Source organism: Zalophus californianus, chromosome 13 (assembly GCF_009762305.2).
Source record: "Zalophus californianus isolate mZalCal1 chromosome 13, mZalCal1.pri.v2, whole genome shotgun sequence".
Classification (NCBI taxonomy): domain Eukaryota; kingdom Metazoa; phylum Chordata; class Mammalia; order Carnivora; family Otariidae; genus Zalophus; species Zalophus californianus.
In genome coordinates this window covers 26,837,729-26,860,498 of record NC_045607.1, presented here as the reverse complement: position 1 = coordinate 26,860,498, position 22,770 = coordinate 26,837,729, and the positions used below count along the sequence as shown (strand labels likewise).

Here is a 22,770-nt window from a genome sequence, read left to right as displayed (position 1 = left end):
AATGAGATACTGTTTTTTTTAAATTTTTTATTGTTATGTTAATCACCATACATTACATCATTTGTTTTGGTGTACTGTTCCATGATTCATTGTTTGTTCATAACACCCAGAGCTCCACGCAGAATGTGCCCTCTTAAATACCCATCACCAGGCTAACCCATCCCCCTACCCTCCTCCCCTCTAGAACCCTCAGTTTGTTTTTCAGAGTCCATCATCTCTCCTGGTTCGTCTCCCCCTCTGACTTACCCCGCTTCATTCTTCCTCTCCTGCTATCTTCTTCTTTTTCTTTTTTCTTAAAATATGTTGCGTTATTTGTTTCAGAAGTACAGATCTGTGATTCAACAGTCTTGCACAATTCACAGCGCTCACCGTAGCACATACCCTCCCCAATGTCTATCACCCAGCCACCCCATCCCTCCCACCCCCAACCACTCCAGTAACACTCAGTTTGTTCCTGAGATTAAGAATTCCTCATATCAGGGAGGTCATATGATACATGTCTTTCTCTGATTGACTTATTTCACTCAGCATAACACCCTCCAGTTCCATCCACGTCACTGCAAATGGCAAGATCTCGTTCCTTTTGATGGCTGCATAATATTCCATTGTGTATATATACCACCTCTTCTTTATCCATTCATCTGTCAATGGACATCTTGGCTCTTTCCACAGTTTGGCTATTGTGGACAGTGCTGCTATAAACATTGGGGTGCACGTACCCCTTCGGGTCCCTACATTTGTATCTTTGGGGTAAATACCCAGTAGTGCAATTGCTGGATCGAATGGTAGCTCTAATTTCAACTGTTTGAGGAACCTCCATACTGTTTTCCAGAGTGGTTGCACCAGCTTGCATTCCCACCAACAGTGTAGGAGGGTTCCCCTTTCTCGACATCCCCGCCAACATCTGTCGTTCCCTGACTTGTTAATTTTAGCCATTCTGACGGATGTGAGGTGGTATCTCATTGAGGTTTTGATTTGGATTTCCCTGATGCCGAGCAATGTTGAGCACTTTTTCATGGGCCTGTTGGCCATTTGGATGTCTTCTCTGGAAAAATGTCTGTTCATGTCTTCTGCCCATTTCTTGATTGGATTATTTGTTCTTGGGGTGTTCAGTTTGATAAGTTCTTTATAGATTTTGGATACTAGCCCTTTATCTGATATGTCATTTACAAATATGTTCTCCCATTCTGTTGGTTGTCTTTTGGTTTTGTGGACTGTTTCTTTTGCTGTGCAAAAGCTTTTTATCTTGATGAAATCCCAATAGTTCATTTTTGCCCTGGCTTCCCGTGCCTTTGGTGATGTTTCTAGGAAGAAGTTGCTGCGGCTGAGTTCGAAGAGGTTGCTACCTGTGTTCTCCTTTAGGATTTTGATGGACTCCTGTCTCACGTTTAGGTCTTTCAACCATTTGGAGTCTATTTTTGTGTGTGGTGTAAGGAAATGGTCCAGTTTCATTCTTCTGCATGTGGCTGTCCAAGTTTCCCAACACCATTTGTTGAAGAGACTGTCTTTTTTCCATTGGACATTCTTTCCTGCTTTGTCAAAGATAAGTTGACCATAGAGTTGAGGGTCCATTTCTGGGCTCTCGATTCTGTTCCATTGATCTATGTGTCTGTTTTTGTGCCAGTACCATACTGTCTTGATGATGACAGCTTTGTAATAGAGCTGGAAGTCCGGAATTGTGATGCCGCCAGCTTTGCTTTTCTTTTTCAATATTCCTCTGGCTATTCGGGGTCTCTTCTGGTTCCATACAAATTTTAGGATGATTTGTTCCATTTCTTTGAAAAAAGTGGATGGTATTTTGATGGGGATTGCATTGAATGTGTAGATTGCTCTAGGTAGCATTGACATCTTCACAATGTTGGTTCTCCCAATCCATGAGCATGGAACGTATTTCCATTTCTTTGTGTCTTCTTCAATTTCTTTCCTGAGTATTTTATAGTTTTCTGAGTACAGATCCTTTGCCTCTTTGGTTAAATTTATTCCTAGGTATCTTATGGTTTTGGGTGCAATTGTGAATGGGATCGACTCCTTGATTTGTCTCTCTTCTGTCTTGTTGTTGGTGTATAGGAATGCCACTGTTTCTGTGCATTGATTTTATATCCTGCTACTTTAGTGAATTCCTCTATGAGTTCTAGCAGTTTTGGGGTGGAGTCTTTTGGGTTTTCCACATACAGTATCATATCATCTGCAAAGAGTGAGAGTTTGACTTCCTCTTTGCCGATTTGGATGCCTTTGATTTCTTTTTGTTGTCTGAGTGCTGTGGCTAGGACTTCTAATACTATGTTGAATAGCAGTGGTGAGAGTGGACATCCCTGCCGCGTTCCTGACCTTAGGGGAAAAGCTCTCAGCTTTTCCCCATTGAGAATGATATTCGCTGTAGGTTTTTCATAGATGGCTTTTAGGATATCGAGGTATGTACCCTCTATGCCTATACTCTGAAGAGTTTTGATCAAGAAAGGATGCTGTACTTTGTCAAATGCTTTTTCTGCATCTTTTGAGAGGATCCTATGATTCTTGTTCTTTCTTTTGTTAATGTATTGTATCACGTTGATTGATTTGCGGATGTTGAACCAGCCTTGCAGGCCAGGGATAAATCCCACTTGGTCGTGGTGAATAATCCTTTTAATGTACTGTTGGATCCTATTGGCTAGTATTTTGGTGAGAATTTTTGCATCCATGTTCATCAAGGATATTGGTCTGTAATTCTCCTTTTTGATGGGGTCTTTGTCTGGTTTTGGGATCAAGGTAATGGTGGCCTCATAAAATGAATTTGGAAGTTTTGCTTCCATTTCTATTTTTTGGAACAGTTTCAGGAGAATAGGTATTCATTCTTTAAATGTCTGATAGAATTCCCCTGGGAAGCCATCTGGCCCTGGGCTTTTGTTTCTTGGGAGATTTTTGATGACTGCTTCAATTTCCTTAGTGGTTATAGGTCTGTTTAGGTTTTCTATTTCTTCCTGGTTCAGTTTTGGTAGTTGATACATCTCTAGGAATGCACCCATTTCTTCCAGGTTATCTAATTTGCTGGCATAGAGTTGCTCATAATATGTTCTTATAATTGTTTGTATTTCTTTGGTGTTGGTTGTGATCTCTCCTCTTTCATTCATGATTTTGTTGATTGGGTCCTTTCTCTTTTCTTTGGGATAAGTCTGGCCAGGGATTATCAATCTTGTTAATTCTTTCAAAGAAACAGCTCCTAGTTTCGTTGATCTGTTCTACTGTTCTTTTGGTTTCTATTTCATTGATATCTGCTCTGATCTTTATTATTTCTCTTCTCCTGCTGGGTTTAGGCTTTATTTGCTGTTCTTTCTCCAGCTCCTTTAGGTGTAGGGTTAGGTTGTGTATTTGAGACCTTTCTTGTTTCTTGAGAAAGGCTTGTATTGCTATATACTTTCCTCTCAGGACTGCCTTTGCTGTATCCCAAAGATTTTGAACACTTGTGTTTTCATTTTCATTGGTTTCCATGAATTTTTTAAATTCTTCTTTAGTTTCCTGGTTGACCCATTCATTCTTTAGTAGGATGCTCTTTAGCCTCCATGTATTTGAGTTCTTTCCGACTTTCCTCTTGTGATTGAGTTCTAGTTTCAAAGCATTGTGGTCTGAAAATATGCAGGGAATGATCCCAATCTTTTGGTACCGGTTGACACCTGATTTGTGACCGAGGATGTGATTAATTCTGGAGAATGTTCTATGGGCACTAGAGAAGAATGTGTATTCCGTCGCTTTGGGATGGAATGTTCTGAATATGTCTGTGAAGTCCATTTGGTCCAGTGTGTCATTTAAAGTCTTTATTTCCTTGTTGATCTTTTGCTTAGATGATCTGTCCATTTCAGTCAGGGGGGTGTTAAAGTCCCCCACTATTATTGTATTGTTGTCAATGTGTTTCTTTGCTTTTGTTATTAATTGCCTTATATAATTGGCTGCTCCCATGTTCAGGGCATAGATATTTACAATTGTTAGATCTTCTTGTTGGATAGACCCTTTAAGTAGGATATAGTGTCCTTCCTCATCTCTTATTACAGTCTTTGGTTTAAAATCTAATTTGTCTGATATAAGGATTGCCACCCCAGCTTTCTTTTGGTGTCCATTAGCATGGTAAATGGTTTTCCACCCCCTCACTTTCAATCTGGGGGTGTCTTTGGGTCTAAAATGAGTCTCTTGCAGACAGCATATTGATGGGTCTTGTTTTTTAATCCAGTCTGATAGCCTGTGTCTTTTGATTGGGGCATTTAGCCCATTTACATTCAGGGTAACTATTGAAAGGTAGGAATTTAGTGCCATTGTATTGCCTGTAAGGTGACTGTTACTGTACGTTGTCTGTGTTCCTTTCTGATCTTTGCTGCTTTTAGGCTCTCTCTTTGCTTAGAGGACCCCTTTCAATATTTCTTGGAGGGCTGGTTTCGTGTTTGCAAATTCCTTTAGTTTTTGTTTGTTCTGGAAGCTTTTTATCTCTCCTTCTATTTTCAATGACAGCCTAGCTGGATATAGGATTCTTGGCTGCATATTTTTCTCATTTAGTGCTCTGAAGATATCTTGCCAGTCCTTTCTGGCCTGCCAGGTCTCTGTGGATAGGTCTGTTGCCAATCTAATATTTTTACCATTGTAGGTTACATATCTCTTCTCCCGAGCTGCTTTCAGGATTTTCTCTTTGTCTCTGAGACTCATAAGTTTTACTATTAGATGTCGGGGTGTTGACCTATTATTATTGATTTTGAGAGGGGTTCTCTGTGCCTCCTGGATTTTGATGCCTGTTTCCTTCCTCACATTAGGGAAGTTCTCTGCTATTATTTGCTCCAATATACCTTCTGCCCCTCTCTCTCTTTCTTCTTCTTCTGGGATCCCAATTATTCTAATGTTGTTTCGTCTTATCGTATCGCTTATCTCTCGAATTCTGCCCTTGTGATCCTGTAGTTGTTTCTCTTTTTCTCAGCCTCTTTATTTTCCATCATTTGGTCTTCTATATCGCTGATTCTCTCTTCTGCCTCATTTATCCTAGCAGTTAGTACCCCCATTTTTGATTGCACCTCATCAATAGCCTTTTTGATTTCGACTTGGTTAGATTTTAGTTCTTTTATTTCTCCAGAAAGGGTTTCTCTAATAACTTCCACGCTTTTTTCAAGCCCAGCTAGTATCTTTATAGTCATGATTCTGAACTCTAGGTCCGACATCGTACTAATCTCCGTATTGAGTAGGTCCTTGGCTGACGGTACTACCTCTTGTTCTTTTTGCTGAGGTGATTTTTTTCGTCTTGTCATTTTGTCCAGAGGAGACTAGATGAATGAGAGAACAAAATGCTAAGAGGTTAACAACATCCCTAGCAAATATACTGTATACAAATCAGAAAAGACCTGAAACCAGGGGAAAAGAAAGGGAAAGAAAGAAAAAAGAAAGAGAAAAAAAAGAAAAAAAAAGATAAAAAGAAAAACAGAACAATACAAAAAAAGCAGAATGTGATCAAATATGATCAGGCTAGTGTATAGATCAGTGCCACACACTAGATTTTGGGCGTATTTTGGTCTGTTAGAAAAAAGTGCCTCCTAAAATTTTAAAGGAAGAAAGACATATATGTACAAAATAAGAGTTGATACAATGAAGGGATAGAAGATGACTGTAAAGATGAAAATTATAAAAGATTTTATAAAAGGACTTGATAAGAAGTTGTTTGAAAAAAGAAAGAAGATTTAAAAAAAGAAAAGAAAAAAGGGAGAGAATGTGATCAGGCAGGAGACTAGAACAGAGCCATACACTAGTGATTTAGGCTATATTTTGATCTGTTAGAAGAAATTGTATCTCAAAATTTTAAAGAGAGAACAACTTATATATATATGCCAAAAATAAGGGTAACTACTATGAAGGGATAAAATATGACTCTAAAAATGAAAAATAAAAAATGTGTTTTTTTTTTTAAAAAGAGATTGATAAGATGTTGGTTGAAAAAGGGAAAAAGAAAAAAAAAACAGTTAACAAAAATTAACTTTGATGAACTAATGAATCATGGTAAAAAAAAGCCATGAATTCTATGTGCAGTATTCCCCTAGCGCTGGAGTTCTCCCGTTCTCCTTGATCGGTAAACTTGGTCTTGGCTTGCTGGCTGTTCGGGCTGATCTTCTGGGGGATGGGCCTGTTGCCGTGGTTTCCAAATGTCTTTGCCGGAGGCTGAATTGCCCCGCCCTTGTCGGTCCGGGCTAAGCAAGCTGCTCGGGTTTGATCTCAGGAGCTTTTGTTCCCTGCAAGCTCTCTGTACAGGCTTGGAGGACCAGGGCAGAAATGGTGGCCTCCCAATCTCCACCCGGAGGAGCTGAGAACTCGGGGCCCCGCTCCTCAGTACGCCCACAGAGAAAAGCAGTCACTCCTTTGTCCCCGGTCTCCGGCCGCTCTCCGTGCTCACCCGGCCTGTGACCGAGCGTTTGTATCTCTGGCACCCGACCCCGTGTGGAGCCTCCAAACCCAGCAGATCCCTGAGGTGCGTTCCCGCGCCGCTCTTCCCCGGGAAGGAAGGGGAGTCTCCCCAGCTCTGCCGCTTGTTGGGTCCCTGCTGGAGGAGCAGTGGCCCGACTGGGCCGCGGATCACAGTTTATGGCAACCCCGAGCTGAGAGCCTGCGCCTCGGCTCCGTCTCTGCAGCCGGCTTCCCCGCTCCGATACCTGGGAGCTCTGGCGCACTCAGGCTCCCCCGGTCTTTCTGTGACCCCAAGGGTCCTGAGACCACACTGTCCCGCGAGGGTTCCACCCCCTGCTTAGCCACTGCAGCGATGTCCCTCAGCGGAGCCAACTTCTAACAGTTCCGATTTTGTGCTCCGCGACCCTATCACTTGCCAGAAGTGGCCGGCGGAGGCCCCTCCCCCGCCGTCTATCCTCCCGAATATCGCCTTGGATTCACTTCTCCGCACATTCTACCTTCCAGTAAGTGGTCACTTCTCTGTTCAGATAGTTGTTGCTACTCTCCTCTTTGATCTCCTGTTGAGTTTGTAGGTGTTCAGAATGGTTTGATCCCTATTCAGCTGAATTCCTGAGACCAGAGGAAATCCAGGTCTCCTACTCCTCCGCCATCTTGCTCTGCCCCCCAATGAGATACTGTTACACACCTATTAGAACAGCTGAAACGATCACTGACAACACCAAATGTTGGAGAGCATGGGGAGCGGCAGGAACTCTCAGATGTTGCTGCTGAAAATGCCAAGCAGTACAGCCACTTTGGATGGCAGTTCGGCAGTTTCTTAGACAACAAAACATAGCCTTCTGTATGCACCCCAGCAACTGCACTCCTCAGTTTTTACCCAAAGGAGTTGAAAACTTATGTCCACACAAATACCTTCACACAGTTGTATAGCAGCTTTATTCATAATTGCCCAAACTTGGAAGCAACCAAGGTATCCTTTAGTAGATGAATAGAAAAATAAACTGTGGTACATCTAGACAAAGTAATATTATTCACTAAAAGAAGATGAGCTTTCACGCCAGGAAAAGACAAAGAGGAAACTTAAATGCATTTCACCAGGTGAAATAAGCCAATCTGCAAAAACTAGATATTGTATGATTCTAACTACATGACATTCTGGAAAAGGCAAAACTGTGAAGATAGTAAAAACATCAGTGGTTGCCAGAAGTGGGAGGGGGTAGGATGAATAGGCAGAGCTCAAAGGATTTTTAGGGCAGTGAAATTACTCTGTATGATATTATAATGATGCATACATGTTATTATACATTTTTCCCTCCAGAAGAAATTTTTTTAAGATTGTATATTCGTGTTTAGAGTGTGAGTGGGGGGAGGGGCAGAGGGAAAGGGAGAGAGAGAGAATCCCCAGCAGACTCCATGCTGAGTGTGGAGCCAAAGGGGGTGTGCGGGGGGCCTCGATCTCACAACCCTGAGATCATGACCGGAGCCAAAACCAAGAGTCGAATGCTTAATGGACTGAGCCACCTGGGTGCCCCTCCTGGTAGAAATTTTATTCAGGATGCCAATGCGTAACATCAACAAAAACTAGATTTTTAAAATCAGTAACATTTATTTGTATGAGTTTACATAATACCTAGTTATGAAATTAATCAGTGATAACAAAGAAGTCCTTTTAGTGAATACAAAATTAGTCCTTCTAGTGAATACAAAATGAGAATTTTTTAAAATTCCAATATAGTTATACGGTATTATACTAGTTTCAGTTATACAATACAGTGATTCAACAATTGTGTACATTACTCAGTGCTCATCATAAGTGTACGGTTAATCCCCTAAACCTGAGTTTAGGGTCCTCCTATTCCACCATCTTCCATATATCATTATACATTTATCAAAACCCTTAGAATGTACAACACCAGGAGTGAACCATTATCTTTTAACTAATGTACCTGTATCTTGTGCAAACAAAACTATATATTCTCATTTCCTTCTTTCTTATACCACCTTGCCTTCCTCTCTTAACACTATATCCTGGAGATCTTCCAGTACCATAGAGAACTTTCTCACTCTTGTTAACATCCGCATGTATTATATCATATGGATGTACCTTAGTTACTGAGGGACACTGGGTCTTTTTCCAGCCTTTTGCTGATACTAACAATGCTGCAATGAATAGCAATGAAGAGCCTTCAACACACAAGATTTCCCGTTTGTAGATGTATCTGTGGGATAAGTGCACTGTTAGCAGCAATGTGTGGGAATTCTTGTTTCCACAGTCGACTATAGAGCATGTTGACCATTACTGGGATACTTCCCAATCTGATAGGTGAAAATGTTATCTCAATGCAGTTTTAATTTGCATTTTTCTTTTTATGAGTGAGGCTGACATCATATGCTTATGAATCATTTGTGTTTTTGTGGACTGTCTATAGATATTTTTAGCTTTTTTTCCTGTTGGGTTGTTGGGCTTTTTATTTCCAGTTTCTAAAAGCTCTTTATATAAGAAGGAGATCAACCCTTTTCCTGAATAACAAATATCCCCCCCCCAATATTTTATTTGTCTTATGACTTTGTTTATGGTGTTCATTTGCCATGTATAAGAATTTGATTTTTATGTTATACAGTTTATCAATTTTATGGTTCTGGATTTCTAGTCATAGTTAGAAAGACTTCCTTCATTCTGAGGTTTTTGTCTTTTTGAACCCACTTTAAAATCTTGCTGTGAGGCCCCATTTTTGAGGTTTCTGAGGCAAGAAATGGTGGTGGTGGTGGGATGTTGAGTATTTCCTCCCCTTTAATACAAAGGACTTATTAAGACATTGAAAATTACATATTTCAAATAAATTCAAATAGATAAAATTGTTCCCTCACCAAATTCTACATTTGGCTCTAATAAAGAGAAGTTTCAAAAACTTCTTCCTGGAACTCTGACACAAGAAAGTTGGGGGACCCAGGGCCCACCAGGTCTGAGATAGATCGACCCTCTCTCTCCTAACGTGGCAGAGCTAAGAGGACACACACTCCTGGGCAGGAAGAAAAAGAAACATCCAAGAGGCAAAACAAAAAGAAAAGGAAAAAAACAAAACCAGAAATAAAAGTTCAGAAGAACAATTTTCTCAAAAATTGGGTCTCCAGAAAGGGAGAGCTGGGTAAAGGTAAAGTCTGCTACTGCCTGGTACCCCCAGTGTGACTGGCCTCCCACAAAGCCGTGTTCAGGATGAAGGGCTTGTCTGATAGAAGCTGTGGTTGCAGATGAAGGGGTGGGGAGGGGGATGGATAAATACCTTGACCTCTTTTTCTCCTGCCACCCTCTGCTCTGCTACAGCTTTCCGTTTGTGAAGCCAACCAGAAGTCCAAGAGTAGAGAGGCTGAGGTTTGTATAGATCTGCCTCCTGGGGCATAGAGAAAGGCAGTTTTCACTCCCCTCCCAAATAACAGCCAGGTAATACATTTTAATGAAAGGTTTTTGGTATCTATTGAAATTGGTATGGGGTATGTAATATTAATATATTTCTTTGCACTGTTTGGATAAGTCTTTACTTGGTCATGATCTAAATATCATGATATATAATTGTATATAATTTCATATATCGTCAAATTATGTTCCCGATCTATATCTTGACCATGATGTAAAATATCCCTGAAAAAGTCAGACTTGCAAAAGCGACCTTTACTAAAGTCTGCACGGGAAGGCAGGGCATCTTGTCTAAGGACACCCTGCGTGACTTCCTTTTATGCCATCTGACCACATAAGAGAGGTATGAAGTGCAATTGTTTCAACCCACAGCCCGAGGGAGCTATGGGCTGTCAGGCTTAATGAGCTTCTCAGGACTTCCCCTGATCGCCTTCTTACCCTTTCCTCTAGATATCAGGCCTCCAGACCCCCATCCCACACTCAGGGTGTTCTGCATGCTCACTTTGGCTTCTAGCACATAGAAATTATTTTCCTACCTGCCTCCTCAGACTAAAATTTTTCCCTCGGTTCCAGAGCTTCTGAAAGCAACCTTGCATGGTCTCCTGGGTCCTCTCTGAGAGACAGAATGGCTCTAGGCTCCCAGAGGAAAGATGTTCCATCACAGAAATTGAGAAGGAAAGATATAGTGGCCAAAAGTTGGGGGAGACAAAGCAGAGAAACGTCAGCTCTTGGGACTAGTAAACTCTCTGCTTTGTGTTTGAAGATCATGATGCCCCTACGTCGACATACAACACAAACACGTGAGTATGGCAAGGTGGGGATGCGGAAGGGATGTTTAAACACCTTAAGGAAAGGTCATTAATATCCATTGAGAGTTTATTACGTGCCAGGCATTTTATAAATGCCATCTTTGATACTAATAACCATTTAATGGCAGTACTGGTTGCAATTTACAGCTGGAAGAATTGTGGCTTAAAAGAGTCTAAGAGACAAACCTGAGATCACGCAGGGATTTACTGCACGGGTAGAGTCCCTTTCTTAGTTTTCCAAATGATGAAAATTGCGTTTCTACTCAGAAAGGCCCTAGAGCAGAGAAAGGTACACTCAGTCAAAAAGTTTTCTTGCTTCACTTGTTATAACAAGTTGACTGTTGAGTTTTTCTTCTGTGGCTTCTAGGCGCATATTACCCAAAGGCCTAAAACAGGTACCACCACCTCGCTTTCCTCCCTCTTTTCCAGAAATAAAGGAAACATACAGGAGCCCAATTCAGAAAGTACAAACATCCAATGAACTTTGTTCCGTACAAGTAAACCCCTTATCAGTCTCTTGCAGAGATTCTAAAACGCTTATCTCGATAGACCAGATTATGGGGCTGACCCACTCTCAATGCTGAATAGGTATCAAATGGGCATTCTCTTCTGTCAGCAACTCCCGCTTTGCCAATCCAGATAAATCAATTAATGGGATGCAGAGCTGCTGTCTTGCCTTTCTCTTCCTGATGCTTACCTCCCCGGACTCCTCAGTGCCTTGTTTAATACCATCGAAGAGTCCTTATTTACAAGAGGGCTTGTGCAGGTGCAAGCTTTCAGGCCAGCAGCCCAGGACCAATTGTCGCCCCTCCCCTTGCAAGCTCCAGGCTCCCCTCTTTGTGAGAGACTTTTGTTTTTCTCTGCTTTTCACACCAAAGACGTCCCTCAGCAGCTAATCTGATCGGATTATGCTAATTTGTACTTCATGAACCTAAATGGCATAACTAGATCTGCAGAGGGCTAAGGCCAGGAAGAGAGGGACAACGACTTTGTTGGTAAACCTAACCCCCCAAAAATGCAAAAAGAAAGCACGTCCTGTGTTTAGCCACACAAAGCTGCTACTCTGGAAAGCCCACAGAGCTCTTGACAACTTAGAGTGCTCAGAAGTCTGTGTTCAGAATAGAAAAGGCAGTGAGCACAGTGAAGGCAACAGTAAGGACCACAGTGACAAGGCTGTTGTTCCCTCTTATAAAGTAAGGTTCCTCTTCTTTCTTTTACCCAATTTACTCACATTTACTGTCTTGGCTAATCAATATATAAATTCAGAAGCCAAAGCTGGGTGGTATAGTTCAACAAACATTTATTGGATCCTACTACTCATTAAGGATGATGCTTTGTGCTATGCTCTGCACATAAATGTCTAAGACGTAGTACTTGCTTTTCAGAATTTACACTCTGGTAGGGAAAGATATTTAGGTACAGAAAGTAGGAAACATCACAGTGTGGGGATTGCGATTCTTCCATTTGTTTTCTCTGCCTCATGCTTGATGACCCTGCTAGTCAGCTTCCACAGTCTTCCACAGATTATTTTAAAAATTACTTATGTTCATATAAAGCTTTGTGTTTATTCAAAATACCTAAGTATATAACTTGATCTTCATAACAGACTGTGAGACAAGTAAAACTGATATTTCTAATTCCATTTTCAAGTATTCAAAGTGAGAATTGGAGACATTAAATGGCTCATGTAAGACGAACCCGCTGGTTAATTATTGGGCTTCTGGTTCCCAGTTGAGTGCTTCCTGCCCCCACCCCCAGCATGCTGCCTCACATAAGGCTAGAGGGGACCTTAGAGGCCAAGTACTCCATTCTATTGTGTTGGATGAGTAGGACTGCACAAAAATGTTAACATGTTACACCAACAGCTTAAAAAAAAAATCATGCTTTGGGCAATTAGCAAAACCAATTTGAATTTTCAAATGGGTAAATGAAATTGTTCAGCTGGAATAATCTAAACAAGCATTTTTGATAAACTTCAGCTCATTTTTAGCCCTTACCTCTCCTATCACTGTTCTTGTGTAATTATGCCATTCAGTTTCTTCCTCTCTTGGTCTAGACATCAAATGCTCCCTGAATTGGTCACTCACACACGTTTTGAAGCCAGACCCTTTCACACTTCAGGTTCTTGCTGCCCCAGGTGGTTAGCACTCAGCACTTTTGCTAAGTAGTTTTTTTTTTTTTTTAAGATTTTATTTATTTATTTGAGAGAGAGAGAATGAGAGATAGAGAGCACGAGAGGGAAGAGGGTCAGAGGGAGAAGCAGACTCCCTGCTGAGCAGGGAGCCCGATGTGGGACTCGATCCCGGGACTCCAGGATCATAACCTGAGCCGAAGGCAGTCGCTTAACCAACTGAGCCACCCAGGCGCCCTTGCTAAGTAGTTTCTAAGCTGAGCGTACCCTTGGGTTATGAAGCCCCAGACATTGCAGGTATCCTCCCTGGAGATTGCCACATACCTTTCTCTGTCACAGCTCGCAGAGGAGTATCTTACTCTTATTCCAGAGTCTTCATTCCCTCTGGGATCTGACACTGATTCCTGTATCTGATCTGAGAGACTCGTAATTCCCAGTTCACTTACAGAGCTGACAAGATTGACTATCCTAAAATTAATGAATGATTCCGGCCTTCTCAGTTCACGTGCTCACTTCGCCACTTCTCCCTCTCCATCACCTCTAAAATAGCCTAAAAATGCAACAATAATCAGATTCCATCAGAAGAACAGAAAGGCATATTTCATTTCTGCTGTCTGTCCCTCCCCATCTTTGTTTAAAAACTAAAAAAAAATTATTCTTGTCATCTCATAGCTTCAGACCCTGGTTAGAGTGGAGAGTGGCAAGGCTGAGGGTTAGACGTGGCAGATTTCAGATGTGCTTAAATAAACCATTTCTCAGCACAAAAATGTTTTTCTTACTCAACTTATAGTTGGTTTAAGATAGTTTTTTGTCTGAAGAGTTTCCACCAGTAGTTTTAATTTCCTTGTAGGGTTGAATATTATAAGCCAATCTCAGACTTTTGCTTGAGTTTAATATTCAGTGATCTAAACAATGATGAATATTTAAACATCTTCATCTTTGTATAATCTTGCTGCAAATGGCCTTCTTTTGCCACTACAATGATGCCCTACTGGATTTTTGTGCTTATTTAGTGCACACTCTCTTGTCAAATTCTTATAATGAGCTAAGGGCTGGGGGTTAGGATGGATGTGGGCTGAAGTCTTGGGACTTTCCCAAACTAACTGCCTTGACCTCACTCAAATCAAGTATCATGGACATATCATGTGAAAAAGATGTCTTCTTTAAGAAAACTGTAGTGATGTAGATTTTCTTTAAGCCTAGAAGGTTAAAAAAAAATGGCTAACATTAGAAAAACCTGATGAGTAAGAAATGCTTGTATTGTATAAAGTTAGATATTTCATGGAATATACTAATATACATTATTGTAATGCTAGAAAATATGTGATTGAATTCATTCTGGCAGTTTTTTCCCCCATGGGTTGTGTAGACTCCAGGATTTTCCAAAGCCAGAACCCAGCAAATCTCTGAATGTAGAATACCATGTGAATGATCTTTCCACCCCAGTTATACAGTAGAGTGCAGTCTCTAAGGGATGCTACTATTGAGGCAAGCATACTAAAGACAAAACTGAGACTGGGAAAGGAGTTATATATATCAGGTTAGAATAGACAGGATCCAAAACAAAGTCCAAACACCTTTGGGTGTTTTGCCTCGGATCAATTTTTACGGTACCATAATGGACATTGGCAAATGCACATGCAACATAAGAATCAAAACCCACTGTTACATCTGGGATTAGAGTCAGAGAAAGCTAACAAATAGAAAAGATCAGAGGAATAGCATCAGTAAGATAGCAGAATAGGAAGTTCCAGCCATCATCCCTTGCACAGAAACACTGATTTAACAATCATCCCTGGAATAGAATATTATCACTAGAGCTCTAGAATCCAGGTGAGAGGTTACAGCACCCCAGTGGAGCACAGAAATGAGAAAAGATGCAATGAAAGGGTAAGAAGAACAGTTTCATTTTATATATGTCACCACTCCCTCAAGCCAGCACAGTGCAATGCTGAAAGGGATCCCCTTGGCTTGTGAGTCCTCTACGAGGGAAAGAGAGAGCAAAGTGAGCATTCAACTTCCCCTGCCTTTCAGGGTGTTACTTGTGAACCCCCCTTCTGTCATGCTTCACTCAGAACATTGAGAGAATCAGCAAGACTAGATCACTGGGGATCAGTTAAGAACAAAGAAAAGAGGTAGGGGATTTCACCAACAATGTACATTTCTCAACAGCTGGCCCGCAAACCCCAGTAGCAGTCTGCCCTTGACCCCCTGGGACCAGGCCCACCTGTGGACCCCAGGAGTGAGCTCACACAGAATCTCTGGCTGGATTGACTGGTGGAAGGCTTTCCTTAACAAAGCCAGTCTGTAAAGATTGGAAAAGGTGACTGCTTTTTAAAATGTGCAAACACCAATACAAGGTACAAGGATCATGAAGACAGGGAAATAAATACCACCAAAGGAACAAAATAAAGCTTCAGTAACTGACTTCAAAGAAATGGAGATCTATGAATTGCTTGACAAATAATTCAAAATAATCATCTTAAAGAATCCCAGGGAGCACAAGAGAACACAGATAAACAATAAATAAAGTCTGGAAAACAATACATGAACAAAATGAAAAATTCAACAAAGAGATAGAAAACATTAAAAAGAACCAAACAGAAATTCTAGACCTGAAGAAGAATACAAAGACTGAACTGAAAATTTCAATAGAGAGCTTCGACAGCAGACTCGATCAAGCAGAAGAAAGAATCAGCACACTCAAGGACATGTCATTTGAAATTATCCAGTTGGAGGAACAAAAAGAAAAAAAGAATAGAAAAGAGTGAAGAAAGCCTATGGGATTTATGGTATATCTTTAAGAAAATGAATATATGCATTGTGAAAATCTCAGAAGGAAAAGAAAGGGAAAGGGGCAGAAAGATTATTTAAAGAAATATGGCTAAAAACTTGGGTAAAGAAAATGTGGGTATGTATGTACAATGGAATATTATTCAGCCTTAAAAAAGAAAAAAATCCTGCCATTTGCAACAACATGGATTCACCTTGAAGACATTATTCTAATTGAAACAAACCAGGTACAGAAGACAGATACCATATGATATTGCTTACATAAGGAATCTAAAATAGTTAGATAGAAGCAGAGTGTAGAATGGTAGTTGCCAGGGGTTGGAGGGAGGGGGAAATAGGAAGGTGTTAAGTCAAAGAGGACAAAATTTCACTTATACAAGATGAATAAGTCCTAGAGACCTACTGAAGTTTAGAGCCTATAGTTAACAATATTGTATTATATACTTAAAATTTTGCTAAGAGGGTAGATCTTATTACACAAAAACACAAAATAATAAATAAAGAGGATGGGAGGAAACTTTTGGAGGTGATGGCTACGCCAATGGCATAGCTTATAGTGATCGTTTCATGGAAGTATACTTATCTCCAAACTCATCAAGTTGTGTGTGTTAAATATGTATAACTTTTTGTATGTCAATCATACCTCAGTAAATTGTTTTCTTTTTTTAAATAGGAAAGACAAATGGTTATTAGATCTAGTGATTTGGTGTATTGGGGCTTCTTATAAAGATACAGAGAACCATCCCTGTGACTCTTTAATTATTCATAAAGACCCAGTTCTCTGGACTGGTATGTGACACTGGTTTTCCCCCCATTGTCCTTTCCTGCCACTCTGCACCAGTTCTCTGATCCAGGTAGAGGCTAGTCTTTGGACTTTGTGGGAGGGTAGCGGGAAGATGTCATATGTTTTAGGTATTGCAGAAGTTGGCAGCAAGTTTTCAGTTTCACTCTGGCTATTTTCCCAATTTCCAATCCCCATCCAGTAAATGCTGTAATTGCCCTGAGAGTAGTGGAAATCCTTCTGAAAGATACAAAAGATTATCTGCTTTCTGAGCTTAGTTTTTGGTAGATGAATATGTCATGGAACAAGGGCCACATGAGGTACCAATAGACAGCAGTGGGCCTTAGAGAATATGATGCTGGTGTGTGTGTGTGTGCATATGTGCATGTGAGTGTGTGTGTGTGTGTGTGTGTGTGTGTGTGTGTGTGTGTGGAGTGCTTGGCCTATATAAACAGGAGCAAGAGAAATTGCTCTATAAAATAGTTCATTGAATAATGGTTGATTTGCCTCCAGGACAACTATCTTTCTACTTTAAACAAATTGTTACATCAGTTCATGGACTTGTACTTGGGCTTCTATGAGACAGCTGTTACAAATTCTAGACTTGGAGACCAGAGCCCTGGTCAAGTTCCAAGTCTCTTCTTTTAGTCGGAAGCAGGACACACTGTGAATTAAGATCTGTGAGAATATCTGCTATTCAGTGGCCTAATTTGCTGCCATGAGATTGGCTAAGAGCCTCCTGAAGGAAATCTCCTGCTTCATAGCCAGAAATGGCAGGCAAACACTGTGGTGTACAAGATGGGGTTATGACTCGAGTGCATTTACTAAATGGCTATTTCCCAGACTTTCTTAAACTCTTGAGTTTGGGTTAGGAGTTCATCTTCCAAGGGCTCTCATAGTATGTTGTGCTTCCTGCTGTTACAGTACTCATTATGCTATACAATCTTTGTTCATTTATCTGTGTGCCAAGTAGAGCAAAGCTCCCAAGAGCCTGGAAGTGTTCTTCATCTACCCATAAAGTTGATTAGATGCATGAACCAGCCTATTGGAATTTCTCACAAATATCTCACAAGAATCCAATGTAGGCAGAGATGCTGGTGGTCATTTTGCATGTAACTACTGAACCATTCACCATTCTTCTTCTGAATGGCAATCTTTAGGGGAGTTGATGTATTCTCATCCCTACCATCGCTGGCTCTCATGATCTAGCAGCCTGGTGGAGAATAGATGCTTAATGAAATTTGAGCCTGACTTCAGGTCTCCCTGTCACCCAGCTCTGAGTTCAAAGTGCCCACTAAAATTTGTATGCCTGGTGCCCATAGTATACATTTGTTCAGGCAATGACACAAGAATCTTACCCCTACTTAGGGGAAATTACTTCCCTTTCAGGAAGGAGAAGAGAGCCCTTGTAGCATCTAGAAGCATACAATTGAAGGGCCCCACAGTGGGCTTGGCGTCTGATCCCCTCCCCCTACTTTTTAAGCATCTCTGCCTCTGAATATATATTTAAAAGATAAATGATATAAAGAACCAACCATTCTTAAGGCCCAAGATTATTGGCACCTGAAGATTAACTCCGGGATGTTTATTAACTTCATCTTCTCTGGAGGGAATTCTTTAGGAAACAGATTTCAGGAGAGTATGAACTAAGAAAATTGCATGCAGCTCAGCTATTTTTTTCTCAAAGTTCCAGAAGAAACCTCTGACTGAGCTGATAACATAACAGTGCCTTTAATTGAATTAAGATAGGCTTTTATGCCTTGGCTTATCACGCTACTCTCACAGAGCCTGGGCTCTTCTTGGAGAGACAGAAAACCCAGTCAGGGCCAGACTGCATGCCAAGCCCCAAGCTTCCTAGTAAGTTTGTTAGAAAATGCCATTCCTCCTCTTTACTTGAAAAAAAATTTTGAGGCGTCGGCGTCGCTTCCGCGCTGGGGCAGTAGGCCGGCTTCTGTCCGCGGGCTGCGGTTAAGTGTAGGTGGTGGAGGGCGCGTGAAGAGCCGCCAGCCGCGCGGCGTCGGCCGTGGCGTCGGGGTCGTTGTGTCGTGACAACGACTCCGACCGCGACAGCAGGTGTGGCCGCTTTAGCCCCAGGCGGGCTCAGCGGCTGCCTGGCGAGTCTGTGCTCGTGCCCAGCCCTTTCCTTCCTGGACCCAGCGCCAAGCAGCGACGCTGAGCCGACCGCCGGAGCGGCGGGCAATGGCGGCCTTGACGGCCTCGCACTGGCCCATCAAGGGGATCCTGAAGAACGAGAATTCTACGACTTCCTCTGTGGTGGCCTCGGCCGAGCAGCGCGGCAGGAGTGTTGACGAAGAGCTGAGTAAAAAATCCCAGAAGTGGGTTGAAACGAACATCCTGGCGACATATATCCAGCACACAAAGACTATGGTTTAATGAAAATAGATGAACCTAGCACTCCTTACCATAGTATGGTAGGTGATGATGAAGATGCATTGAGTGATTCAGAAACCACTGAAGCCCTGGCCCCAGATACCTTAGCTAAGAAATTAGCTGCTGCTGAAGGCTCAGAGCCGAAGTATCGGGTTCTTGAACAAGCAAGCAGTGAAGACGAGGATACTGACCTCTCACCTGAAGAACAAGAAAAAAAGCGACAGTTTGAAATGAAAGGAAGCATCATCGCAATGAAGGACTGAATATTAAATTAGCTAGACAATTAATTTCAAAAGACCTACATGATGATGAGGAAGATGAAGAAATGATGACTATTGAAGTTGAGCACCTCTTCACATATTTATTAGTTATTTGGTTATCCTCTTCTCTGAATTATCTATTCGAGTTTTTGCTCGGTTTTGTATTGAAAAAGCTAATTGACTTTTACTTATTAATTTATATGAATTCTTTATATTTTGGGGGTAAGATTTTTCTGTTGGCGATAAATACACATAGCAAGTATCTTCTTCCACTTCATGTTAGCCTTTTTGTTCTCTCTTTTTGTTAAAGATTTTATTTATTTATTTGAGAGAGAGAGAATGAGAGATAGAGAGCACGAGAGGGAAGAGGGTCAGAGGGAGAAGCAGACTCCCTGCCGAGCAGGGAGCCTGACGTGGGTTTCGATCCCGGGACTCCAGGATCATGACCTGAGCCGAAGGCAGTCGCTCAACCAACAGAGCCACCCAGGTGCCCAGCCTTTTTGTTCTCTTAATAGTGTCTTTTGATAACTGGAAGTTCTTAATTTTAATGTAATCCTATTCATCAATTTTTTCTTTCATAGTCTGAGCTTTCTTTGAGGAGGTGACTTTAGGATAGCAAATCCTTTTTGATGCAACTCTTCACCCACCTGGGAGAAATCCTTGTGTGGCTCCTGCCCAGTGTTAGCCTCAGTGGTTTTACAACAGCGAGTCATCCATGCCTTGTCACTGAAGTGTTTCTTTCTTCATTGGCTTGACTTTTTTTTTCACCTGACATTTTTGTTCTGGTAATATGTTTGGCTATTTCCTGCTAATGCCAGATGACTAAACCTCATCTGATCCCCAGGTTAGATTTCTTAGTGTCAGCTATGATTTGACTGACCAGACTTGCCAATTACCCACTTCTAATTAGGTAGTCTCAATGTCTCTATATCTAATTTTATCCCCAGTCTCTCTCCTAGTTATGAATGTGTAACAACTGTTGGCCCAGTTGTCCTAACCTCTGTCTGGTAGGGAATGTTCTCAGCCTTCTTTAGAGTATGCTCTGGCTAACTTTTTTTTTTTTACTTTGGCACCTCAAAGTTAGGTGAATTTACAGGATTGGAGGCCCATGTCTCTATATCTAATTTTATCCCCAGTCTCTCTCCTAGTTATGAATGTGTAACAACTGTTGGCCCAGTTGTCCTAACCTCTGTCTGGTAGGGAATGTTCTCAGCCTTCTTTAGAGTATGCTCTGGCTAACTTTTTTTTTTTTTACTTTGGCACCTCAAAGTTAGGTGAATTTACAGGATTGGAGGCCCTGTCAATTCAGACTTTTCTGAATTGAACTGGTAGACTTCAATGTAGATGGCTTCTAGCTGAGAAGATGTGATAAGGAAAACTCAAGAATGTGACTTTTGTCAAAGCAATAGCATTGTCTTCATGTATTAAGGGAAGCATTGTTATTTCTATTTGGGCACACTTACTATTACAATGTACAATGCTAAAGAGAAGGAAATAAAAATAAAAAACAATGGGGCGCCTGGGTGGCTCAGTCATTAAGCGTCTGCCTTAGGTTCAGGTCATGATCCTGGGGTCCTGGGATCGAGCCCCACATCTGGCTCCCTGCTCCGCGGGAAGCCTGCTTCTCCCTCTCCCACTCCCCCTGCTTGTGTTCCCTCTCTCGCTGTGTCTCTGTCAAATAAATAAAATCTTTAAAAAATAAAATAAAATAAAAAAACACAAACCAAAAGGGAGCAAATAAAGGAGAAATGCCTATATTTTTTCCTGGAATGCTAAAGACAATTTCACTGAACTTACTAAAGTCTGTCACCCCAGCATCCTTTTCTATTGCACACAGATGATTTTGTTCATTATTTAGGTTAATATACTAGATCACCAATTTGAGAGTGCTTTTATGTGGTAGGTACTTTTTTAATGAAATTAGGTCCCAATTGAATCATATTCATGATAAGAGAAAATTATTAAAGTCCTTATAATGCTGGTTAAGTAAATTCTGAATAATAACTGACATTTATTGAGGGCTTTCTATGTGCTAGGCACTGCTCTTTACAAACGTTAATATATTTAATCCTCACAAAACCCCATGAGGTCCAGAGTATTATGTTCACCATTTTAGAAATGAGAAAACTGAGGCACAGAGAAACTTTCCCAAGGTAGTTCAGCTAGCAAGGGGCAGAGCCAGGATTTGACTCAGGATCTCTGGCTTCAGCACCTGCAATCTTAACCACTATGCCTCTAAAATTAGTATAATCTATATAACTTCAGTAGTTAAGAAAGCAGTAGGAAAGAACGTCCAAGGTCCTTCCAAGAGATCTGAGTAGCATAGGGGAAGACTAATAGCTAAGATTTATCAAGCAGGTATGTTACACTGTCTCCCAAGATGAGAGTTTCCCAAGTGAACTCCTTGGTATAAAACGGAGAATGCAATTTGATATGCTGCTACTAGCTGGCTAAGCTTAACAGAGAGCTAAGGAGATGCAGGGAAAGACTTTCCTGTTATGATTTGATGGGCTCCATTTGAAAGATGAGATAACATATTTATTGAGTGAATGAACATTATAAATAATCTGATAGTCCAGCTGACTGTAGTGGAGATAGGAAAAGATTTATACAGAGTTCTCCATGCTGGATTGCCAGTTCCATGAACTGCTTGAAGGGGAAAAAAAATAGATTTCCATGTTTAAAACACTTTGGGAAATTATTCCCTGCTTAGATAATCATAATGCCTATAAGAAGTTGTGCTGTTATTAAAAATATTCTCTTGGGGCACCTGGGTGGTTCAGTCGGTTAAGTGTTGGACTCTTGATTTTGGCTCAGGTCATGATCTCAGGGTCGTGAGATTGAGCCCCTGGTCAGTGCCACACTCAGTGGGGAGTCTGCCTGAGATTCTCTCTCTCTTTCTCTCTCTCCCTCTCCCTTTGCCTCTCCCCCTGCTTGCATGTGTGCGTGCTCTCTCTCTCTAAAATAAATAAATAAATCTTAAAAAAATATTCTCTTTAGCTTTTCTTTTTTTCAGACTAAGGAGACTTGTTACTAATTTTTCTATGCAAAAACATAAGAACGTGGATAATAAATACTAATAGGTCTTTACATTTTACAGATTTTACATCTAACATGATTTACACAGATTTACAAATATTCAAAAAACATTCAGTGATTGAAGCAGTCCCTGGAATATACATTCTGTCCACAGAAACATATACAATTCCACTAACTGACAGAGACTTTAGAAATAGACCTGGAAGATATGTAATGTAGATACATTCTGAATGAAAGCTAGATAGCTTTGGGCTCAAGCAATGAAATATGTATTTATTGTCAATTGTCCTATAAGGGCAGCTTTACATTGGGTTAATTTGCCTCAGTGATTGTTACTGGACAGAGACCACCTGCAACTGCATTAACCCTCTCTATTTGTACTTACAGACCCTCTTCACCATTCATTCCCTGTTATTTGGACACACTTCTGCATCTCTAGGTAGGATTCCTTTGGTGTGCCCAAAAGTCAGGTGAATATTATGTTCTCATTCCTAATGTTTTGGTTTAATCAACCCATCTACACAGATCACTTACATTTTGTGAGTTCTTAGCTTTAGCTACATGCATTTTCTTTCAAGCCTCCCTCATTGACCTCATTTTCTAATCTCTCTCTTTTGCCTATTTTCTGGTGTAATAAGATGTTAATTGGGACTTATTATCTTGGAACTCCAGCTAGCGCCCCTAAGACAAAAGATGTTCCCTTCATATTCTAAAGAGAGGAGGTGGACCATCTAACTGGGACTTAATTAAAGATA

The 22,770-nt window shown here is 41.0% G+C and overlaps 1 pseudogene; it reads left to right on the top strand.

The window, feature by feature from the left end:
- The first annotated feature begins 17,915 nt into the window (after positions 1–17,915).
- LOC113934157 lies at positions 17,916–19,284 on the top strand (annotated as a pseudogene).
- Positions 19,285–22,770: the final 3,486 nt, after the last annotated feature.